Here is a 10,783-nt window from a genome sequence, read left to right as displayed (position 1 = left end):
CACATAGCATCACACGTGATTATCACACGTCAATCAGCTCCAAGGAGGAAAAACTTTAACCAGATTTGCTGACAAGTTGTACCAAACTATCTTCTATTTCAGTATAATTGTAGTTCATTATTTAGATTTAAATATTGTTTAATGTAGAGTATGTTCAGTAAGAGCAAAAAGACTGATACCTAAGCTATGACTAAAACTCACGTGGATCTAACCTCGATGGCAATCATAACACATCTTTTTTTTATATATCTGACATGTGACTAAAAATGTGTACAAACACATTCTTATTCTTAATTAGTGAGCAGATAATTAACAGTAGAGTATGTACGATCAGCGAGAAAAAAACGTATTCAACATTAAAATCTAAAAGAATTCCGCAAGACAAGAACAATTTTAATCGGAGGCTGATCTCCGAAAAAAAATCGTTTGTTAATATAACAATGAAAAAACCCCACCCCTGTTAAATAAATTCACCATTTCTATGCATTTACATCTTAACGTCTGTCAATAAATATGAGTGTCAGAGATTCACTCCTCAATGAAACCGTCACTATCAGAATCGGAATCTGTTTCAAGTGGCACATCTTTTGCATTCAAAATTGAATCTGCATATTTACACGTGCTTGGTGTCTCTAGTTCCCACCTGCTATAACCAAGGTACCACATTGTAGATGCAATATGCGCACAACAACCAACCACCCGGGCGCCAACTTTACAGGTGCAATACCAACCAGTGACTTCATCTCCACTAAATTCAATCCATAGGCTGTACACTCTTGAGGACGAATGTCTGGATGTTAGTTTTACTCGTAATAGATTAGGACGGTCACGGCAAGTCTGGAGCATGTAATTGTCATCAGATAGATGGCTTTCTGTATATCTTGGGGCTTGCTTCAGTTGATATACTCCCATAGTAATATCTCTGATTTGTTGGAGAGTAAGTTTAGGAAAATCTAAAACGTTTTCCGTGCCGTTTACTTCAGAATAAATAGCCTTTTTGCGAATTAAATTATTGTCCTCGACATACTTCTGTACCTGGTTACCAAGCTGTGCTTTATCCAGCATAGTTTGGCCGATCTCTTCATTGCAAAAATCATTAATCAGTGGAGCCCGGAAGCAATTAATAAATGCAGAAACAATTCTGACAAAATCTCCAATATAGGGAACGAAGTGGTTTGAAACGACTTTGTCGAGAAAGCGCCACTGTTTAATGCGTCCATTGGCGCTTTCAACTACCCACCGAACTTTTGTTATAAGTCGTGAAGAATTTGCCTCCTCGGTAGTGTGTTGTTTTTGTCCCTTTTTGATGAAACAAGGCATCTCTACTTTCAAGTTCAAACTCTCAAGGAAAGCTTGAGCATCTCTGAAACCTCTGTCGACTACTAATACGTCATCGTCCTTTATCCATTTCTTTATATCTTCAGCATTGGTTTTAAATAAATGCTTGGTAATTGAGGCATCGTTGTTGTGGCCATTGGCATAATATGGCCCCAAGACACTCAAAATGTAGCCATCAGATCCAACTATAATCATGGGCTTGACTAAAGGTCGATTTTTGTGCATACTGTAGGTTTTCTTCTGGAACTTGTGGTATGAACATTTTTGTATGTATATGTATGTCCCATCTAGGATCAGAACAGCTGTGTCTTCATTGTTTCCTGTAAACAATGTTTTGGCAGTTGGAGTTGTATGACTCTGGGCAAAAACGGAATGACTCATATGGTTGAATCCTAAAAATGATGAACAAAATTTTTAACTAGAGATTCTCGAGCTGAGTGTACGGCTCGCCGTATATTGTAGGACTTAAGGCTGAAAAGAGTTCCCAAGATTGTGTTCGATAATCCAGTGCGTAATTTTACAAGGAGAATAGCAAGACATGTTCTTATTGAGCGTACTTCAGAGTTTCTTAAGTCTGTAACATGTGTGGCGACAACGTCAAACTGTTGTTTGGTGAGTCCAGTGAGATTAACAAAATCGTCATCTGACATAGCTATCTGGACATCGAAATTAAGTTTTCCAACATCTTTTAGCATTGACTTGGTTCTATCCAACAAGTTGTTTACATCCGTACGGTTGAAGAATGTCGACGAAGAAGTATGCTTTAATGCTTTCAGAGCCTCTTGCTTGAAGTATTTACCAACAAGGTGATCAGAACAACACCTACTGTTCGTGGAAATAAAGATGCCCTTGTCTATAAATGTTTGTGTCTTGGCTTCATTGGGAACAACAATAAGTTTATGCCTATTTGAATTCTGCTTCTTACAAACAATACACATACGGTGTGATTTTGTGGTAGAACATATTGGAAGTTGTATGGTTTTTGGACTAAGGACGCCTCCAGAGCTTGCTTGTTTTTTTTCATTGCTTTTATTTTTTTCTGCAACAGTCACATTGTTAACTAATTTGTTAGCCTGAATTTCTCGTTGAATTCTTGTTCTACATTTTAAGCAAATTGCGTCATGTTCGTACACATGTCTTTTTAAAATTGACTCTACATAGTTCCGTAATCCAGAATTAAATATTGCTCGTCGGTTTGTCTCTTTTAAATGCGTTTTCATACATATAATGCAACTGAAATTTCGTGGGGTAGGCATCCTCACAGCATTACCTAAAAATGAAAATGAAGGAGAAATTATTTTAATTATCTAATCAAAAATCGTTTACTCTAATTTAACCTTTATTTTTAGTTGTATTATTTATCTTCCTGTGAACCATAATGCAAAAAACAGGAGCAGATTAAGTCAGTTTCAAAAAAGAGGGTGGAAGTTGTTCATACCTCTTTTGACCCGGCTCGGAACAATATTTTCCGTAATATACCCATATCAACAGAAATCAAATGTATCTATACACAAGTATAATGACGAGAGCGTTATGCTATTATACAGTCGCGGTAGTTTGAATATTTAACAGATGGACAAGGTGAATGCAATATAGTTCCTCTTTTAGACCGGGTGTGATATGCTGTATAAGACTAATTGTATAGTGTCTAGTATGCCATACGAGATGCATATTCATGCAGCATATATTTAAACATGCAGTAACAGTCTTAGAACATTGTGATGTTTGAATGGTGGCTCTTATTGAAATTAACCCAACATTAAGTTTCCCTTATATCATTATTTTTGTTCATCTTTTCAATAGCAGATCACCTTCAATGCCGAATCATTTCAATCCAGCGGACACTTTTGCTTATTGTATGGTCTTGTGCCGAGAAGACCCTTACAACCAGTTTTGTTAAATATGTATAAAAAAAATAAAAAAAATAGTGTTGTATATATTTACCATTCCTTATGTTTCTTCATTCTTATCAATGTAAATACTGTAACCCCTTATGGATGTACCTGAAATAGATATCGAAATATATGTCTTATATATAATGAGCGGCTGCAAAATTATTTATCTTTATTAAACAGCCTTAAAAGGCTACATTATCTTATCTTGTAAAATATATAGTAAGGAGGCATCGGCTACAGACATGTATTTCACATTCTGAATTATAATACAATTGATAAAAAAGTGACCGAAGACTACAACAGTCATGCTGCTGATATCGAATTTATAAGAGCCAAATTGAAATATGAGAGAATTTTTTTTCAAACAAAAGTGATTAAGTATTAAGTCTAATAGTAATTTTTGGGGTCCTTTATAGCTTGCTGTTCGCTGTGAGCCAAGGATCCGTAACGCAGTCCGTACCTTGATCTATAATGGTTTACTTTTATAAATTGTTACTTGGATGGAGAGTTTTCTCATTCGCACTCATACCTCATCTTCCTATATCTATATATTATACATGTTTAACAAAATAACTATACCAATTTCGAAAACAGGCATACGAACGTCCATGAATTTCATTATGTGGTGTCCATGGTTTACATAATCAGGATGTCAATTCTATATCTGTAATAAGACAGAAAAATATATATTATATGAAACCTTGCGCATCAGGTCGTCCGAGCATTTGTGTAACGTTTAATTATGTTATGATATATGTATATATATTTATTTTTTCATTTTTACTTTAAAAACCAAGGGCCGGAAAATCTATCTTTAAAAACATGTTACTGTTATCTGTTGATAGAAGTTAAACCTTAAAATATTTCGTGTATGTCTGAAACAACTATGTTATATCCACAATTTATATATGAACTCCCTTTATAGCCGATTTCGTTGAGTGTGTAGGCAAAGGTAATATCTTTGGTAAGCTTGCTTGTTAGCTGAACCATTCAGTCATTATTAGGTCAGGTGTACTATCCTCTTTTCAAATGCATTGATCGTCCAAAAAAGGGGATTCAAACCCCCAGAACCCCCGCCCTAGCCCCTGGATCCGCCACTGTTACCTTTGGCTACACACTCAATGAAATCGGCTGTAATATTATTTCTTCAAATTACTTCTATTCAACTTCTCTCAGAGACGAAATCAAAAGTTCAATGTAGGATAAAAATTCACATAGTTTTTCCACTGATTCCCCCCCCTCCCCAACTCCCTTACCTTAATTTGGGGAAAATGATTGACCAATAGGGATACATGTTAAATCGAAGTCAAAGAAACAAAAATAGCAGCCATTTTATCATTCCCCAAGTTATTTGATATAAGTTTGCTATACTTCATTGATCTTTTGATGTCGTCCCATATTGAAAAAATGATTCCAAGGGCAAAAAAAATTAAACTTAGAATAAAAATCTGTTGCATACCATTTGAAGTGACTAAAACTTTATGTTTAGAAATCAGACTGAATTGCTGGCTATTATATCATGAACTCGAGCATTTTTCTGCTTTTCTTTCTTTTTTGAGAGAAAATAAAATGATAAAATGATACAAGTAAAAAAAAATGAAAAAAAAAATGATTATGGTAGTAATGAGATTCGAACGTAGGACGCCCGGACAAAAGGCAACGGTGTTCCCATTAGACTACGGTGTCATCATGACAAAGATAGTGTAAAACGACATACTTATCACTATTGTTTTTTTCTTTTATTTGTTATGTTCTCCGTTAATTCTATTTGTAGTCGAATTCATACGGAAATTGGAAATTATTTTACTTGCAAAAATTGTTAAATTTTCATGTTAACTCATAAGAAAAATCTCCGGTTAAGGATAAGCAACAAATGTTGTTTTCGGCGGTAGTCAATTTCTCAAAGTCGTCTGCAACCGGACCGATATTTTGTTCCCAATTTTCACATATTCTGAGTATATTTTTTACTTGAAACGAAAAAATTATTTAATCATTCAAACTCTTTGTAGCTTTAATTTATATCATGACTCAACCGGTCTCAGATACACATGAAAATGGCTGTTTATTGTGTGTGCCAAATGCCGATGATACGTTTTCACCATTTGTTTGTTGATCCAAATTGGATAAACAAAATCTAGATTGATAAAAAGAAAAAAAATACAATTTGAAGAATGATTGCCAAATCTCAAAACTAAAAACCTCACCTTTGGAAATATTCTTGATGTAGTTTGTGGTGTCTGGTAATCACAGCTGAATGCGGAGTTTTTCAGCCCTTTCTCCGATTTCGTTCCGAGTTTACTATTACGGCGAAGTTGTTGTTTTTTTAGGAGATAGTTTTATTCATATTTGAAGGCCTCCGCCAACGTGAGCCAAAAGTTTCTCTTCATTATCAGAAAATTCTGTTTGAATGCTATCCTTATCACCATTCTTTTCTGTGGCTCACGTTGGCGGAGGCCTTTAAAAACGAAGAATTTCAGTCCAAAAATCAACATTTTGCTACCTTTTGGTGTAATTAGATAACTTTAAGCAACCCAAAATCAGATTTCTGCTTTACCAAAAATTAAAATCTGCATGAGCTTCTAAAGAACAGATATATGCAAATTATTTTTGATTATAATTTCGTTTATTTCATGATGAAAAAAAAAATGACAAAAAAAGGGGCCAAATACGGCCCTTAGTGTACCTTGTCCTTTGTATCCGTTTTAGATATTCAAATATTGGGTCTTCTAGCATCACTGAACATGCTGTAGAGACATTTCGTTTCAAAGTGTACCATTGATATGTTAGTTACCTGATGTATATCTAATTTATACACATTAATATTTAGACGTGTAATATAAAGCTTTTAAGCATAATCCTAATTTACTCAGAATTCATACCTGTTTGATTTCATTCTATTAGCCTAATTTACCACAGAGTAAACAAATAAGACTCGGTAAAAATGAAATTGAGAAAGCATCTTGTACAACATGGATAATTTTCAAGCGAGACAGACATATTACAATTCTATTAATTACAAAATGAACTTGTACTGCTATCAAAGGTGGATTGCTATGAAAACAAAATCATTTCAATACTGGTAGCTATGTTTTTTTTACTATTGATTGGGTTCATGGTTTGAGACAAATTTATTAATTTATATTTTAACAGATATAAACAAATAATTTACATCGAAAGCTATATCATTTGTTCATTATCAATTTTGTGTGTAACATTTGAATGTTGTGTCGTTGTTCTGTTATATTTAATGCGTTTCCTTCAGTTTTAGTTTGTTTCCCCGACTTTGTTTTTTGTCCATAGATTTACGATTTTTGAACAGCGGTATACTACTGTTGCCTTTATTTGTAACATTTTCTAAAGGTTTTGAATTCATTTAATGATTACTTTTTGTTGAGTACAATAATTCTTTAACTTGTAAAAATAGATAGCCCTACTTTGTAAAAGTACGACCCCTTAGGTTAAGCATGCATAGTAATCTAATCCATCGACAATACGCAGAACTTGATAACAGTATATCTATTCGAGTGATATACTTCATTAAAAATAAGAAACTGAAAGACAAATACAAAAAGGAAAAAACATAATAACAGGCACAATCAAACTTTATCAATCAAATGTTATAATAAAATGGAAATGGGGAATGTGCCAAAGAGACAACAACCCGACCATAGAGCAGACAACAGCAGAAGGTCACCAACATGTCTTCAATGCAACAAGAAATTCCCGTACCCAGGGCGTCCTTCAGCTAGCCCCTAAACAAATATATACTAGTTCAGTGATAATGAACGCCTTACTTAACTCCAAATTGTACACAAGAAACTAAAAGTTAAAATAATACAAGACAAACAAAGGCCATAGGCTCCTGACTTGGGACAGCCGCAAAAATGCAGCGGGGTTAAACATGTTTGTGAGATCTCAACCCTCCCCTATACTTCTAGCCAATGCAGAAAAGTAAATGTATAACAATACGCACATTAAAATTCAGTTCAAGAGAAGTTCGAATCCATGCAGGTTTCAGAATACATGTCCGGATGTAGATGAATCGCGCGTCTGGCGTAGGAATTTATTATCCTGGTACTTTTCATAACTATCTGAGTGAAAAGTATAATTGGACCTCGCTCTTCTATATATTATACACTTTAGTGAGTTCCTCTTAACCAGATTGAAAAACAACAATTATTAATGTTATTTCAAACTCCTTTCATAGTTCACTGACAGCAGCAACCTTTATCGCATCTGTGAAGACAATTCGTTTCAAGATTTACCATAGAGAGATATTTTTTCTTGACACTTTTATCATATCAGAGATACAATTGTCTGAATGACCATTTATAACACCTATATACTAAGATAAAGATATGTATTTCCATATTGTCTATAAATGAAAGAACATTATTGCTGATACGTTCATTTAATATGACTGGCGTTTTATTGTACACCATATCTCATAATGATCTGTTTTGTTCTGACATCTTTACTGTTATAGATAATTTCAGACAGACAATAATCTCTTCAAACATCATAAAAAGTAAGTCAATGAGAAAGTATATTAAGAGTAAGTACAATTTGTAATATCTATATTGAAAAGTAGCAAATGTCATGCACATTTACTAAGTAAGCCGAGTTATTGTTCAGTCTGATGATTGTTTTTATTGCGTTTACAATGTACTATATCATTTAATCAAAGCCTACGTATCTTGGATGGGCTATTTTTATTATCATTGAGATGCTTAAACCTTACAAAGATGTATTTTATGCAAATGTGTACTCTTCATATTATACATGTAAACAATAATGTCAAATGCATAATCCTATGAATATGTATCAACAAAACACGATACCAAAGGTTACATTTATATCCACAAAAATGTCAACCCCGGATGAGGTTTATCTGCCAAAAGTACGATTGAAACTGTGTACTATGTGTTAGCACAGTATGCATCTTCTTATTTTCTTCATCAATTGAACTCACAAGTAAAGTCAGCAGTCGTATACCGCTGTTCGAAATTTATAAATTGATAGAGAAAAAAACAGATCCGGGTTACAAACTGGAAGAGAGGGAAACATATCAAATATAAGAGAACTACTATACAAAAGAAACACAACATTGAAATGTAACACACACAGAACCGAACTATAATGTAACAATGACCATTTTTCTGACTGAGTACAGGACATTTCAAGAGAAAAAATGGTGGTTTGAACCTGTTTTTGTGGCATGCCAAAGCTTCCTCTCAATACGCTTCCATAATTTGACCAATCACTTAATACGTCTTTTTAGTCAATTAGTCCTTAATATTTAATAGTACAGGACTTCGCAAATAAGTATGATGAATTAAAATTGTATATGTTTGGATTTGATATCGAATAGGAATCAGTGTTAATTTCATCGTATGAATGGTTTAAATACAAGAAATCTTGTATATTTGATAGATAAGTATTTCATTTGGTTCTTTTAACAGTAATAATAAGCTGTATTGTAATGTATGTATACAAATAACATACTATATTGGTCCCCAGGGAGACAAGCGATTCCTATTTAACATGTTTAAGAATTTAAAACATCGTGCCCATTCCCAGATAGTATTCATTTCAAGATTAATGTAAACCAAACCATATACCAAAAGAATATGATCTTCATCTTTCAGATTAATTTGCATCCCAAGTTTCAATTTACTCCACGAGTTACGTGCAAAATACAATGTAGGAATTACTTCGTCTTATTTATAGGGATATGATAAACCTTAAAATTACTGCTGGATGACAATTCCCTTATTAAACTGTCTGTATTATGACAACGTTCTATATTTAAGTAAGTCTCTTGAAGATACTTTGTTTATCAGTATTTGAGGAAAACACGTTTTTTGTTATCCATTGGTTTGTTGTGTTTGGTTATAAAAGGTACCAGGATTATAATTTTGTACACCAGACGCGCGTTTCTGTACATGAGACTCATCAATGACGTTTCGTCTACGTAAGACTCATCAGTAACGCGCATATCAAAATATGTACAAAGCCAAACAAGCACAAATTTGAAGAGCATTGAGGATCCAATATTCCAAAAAGTTGTGTCAAATACGGCTAAGGTAATCTATGTCTTGGATAAGAAGTCCTTAGTTTTTTCGAAAAATTAAAGTTTTGTAAGCAGGAAATTTATAAAATTCCCACATTATTGATATTCATGTCAACACTGAAGTGTTGAATACTGGGCTGGTGTTACCCTCGGGGACGAAACTTCCACCAGCAGTGGCATCGAACCAGTGGTGTAAATAGTTATAAAAGGTACCAGGATTATAATTTAGTACGCCAGACGCGCGTTTCGTCTACATAAGACTCATCAGTGACGCTATGGAATGTGCCATTGTATTATTATCTGTCTGTTTTGAATTGTCCTTGGCTTTCATTATTTTAGTGATACCACTTTGGAGTTCAGTATTTTAATAATAGTATTTGGAGTTCAGTAAAATAGTGATACTGCTTTTTGTTATAATTTATTTCACATATATTATTATAAAGTGCATAACATTTTCTAGTCTGTTCGTCTGTTTGCCTGTATTTTAGTCTCGCCGTATATCTGTCAGTATATCCTTCATACATAAACTTAAAATACCAGAAGTATGAGCACATTTTCTGAAGTATTTGGAAGCCTTTCATGGATTTAAGAATAAAAAAACTAAAAATTTTAGTTAAAAAAAAAACATCCCGAACAAAGTAATCGGACAATTTATAATGAATTTTTGTAACGGAAACAGTTTGATGTCTTGGCATTTACCTAGTTTGTATTTCAGGTTAATTCTCGACAATGACCCTATATATAACCTTACAAATTTTGCAATTAACAACATGCACAAGGTGATTGTTTATTTTCTGAACATGATGAATGTTGTGTATATTTACGTTTCGGTAATTATTTTTTTTTTCAAGAACTTTCTACATTGACGTACTAAGATGTATATTATTTGTGTCAACCACAAAAATCGTATACGACTAGTTATACCAATCAATGCTGGCCTTTTTGCTATTATTATTTTTGTTAAAAGTATACTCACAACAGATGTATAACCCACAAATTCAGGAACATGGTGTCTCTGTTAGTCTCGTATGTTTTTTATTGCAAACATGAAAACAGGGCAAAAGACATAATGACACAGTAATTAACAACTTAAGGACACCGTACAGCCTACAAAAAAGGGCAAAGTCAATACCTCAAAGTCAGCTATAAGAGACTCCGTAATTACAAATGTAAACCAGTTCAAACGAGATAAACTAACGGCCTCTTTGTGGACATCAACACAACAAAAACAAATATTTAATACAGCAACAAACGACAACCACTGAAGTACAGGCACCTAACTTAGGACATACAAAATATATTAATTACAGTTTACTCATTACGAGAATACAGTTTTGTATTACACAATCCACAAGATATTTCGAGATTGAAAATGCACAAGACACATTCAATATAAATACTAATCTAACGTGTTTTTCACATGTTATGTTTCAAAACATGCTTCTTAAAACTTTCATAACTGAAGATAAGGATGGAT

At 33.5% G+C, this 10,783-nt stretch overlaps 1 long non-coding RNA gene across 1 annotated transcript; it reads right to left on the bottom strand.

The window, feature by feature from the left end:
* Positions 1 to 1,756: 1,756 nt before the first annotated feature.
* On the bottom strand, positions 1,757 to 4,616 carry LOC143083921 (uncharacterized). The gene is made up of 3 exons (XR_012980943.1): positions 3,813 to 4,616; positions 3,283 to 3,341; positions 1,757 to 2,608 (listed from the first exon to the last, which is right to left on the bottom strand). It is a non-coding gene; the product is annotated as an uncharacterized LOC143083921 (long non-coding RNA).
* Positions 4,617 to 10,783: the final 6,167 nt, after the last annotated feature.

Source organism: Mytilus galloprovincialis, chromosome 7 (genome assembly GCF_965363235.1).
Source record: "Mytilus galloprovincialis chromosome 7, xbMytGall1.hap1.1, whole genome shotgun sequence".
Taxonomy (NCBI): Eukaryota; Metazoa; Mollusca; class Bivalvia; order Mytilida; family Mytilidae; genus Mytilus; species Mytilus galloprovincialis.
Note: the sequence above shows the minus strand (reverse complement) of the source record. Positions and strands in the feature narration are given on the sequence as shown.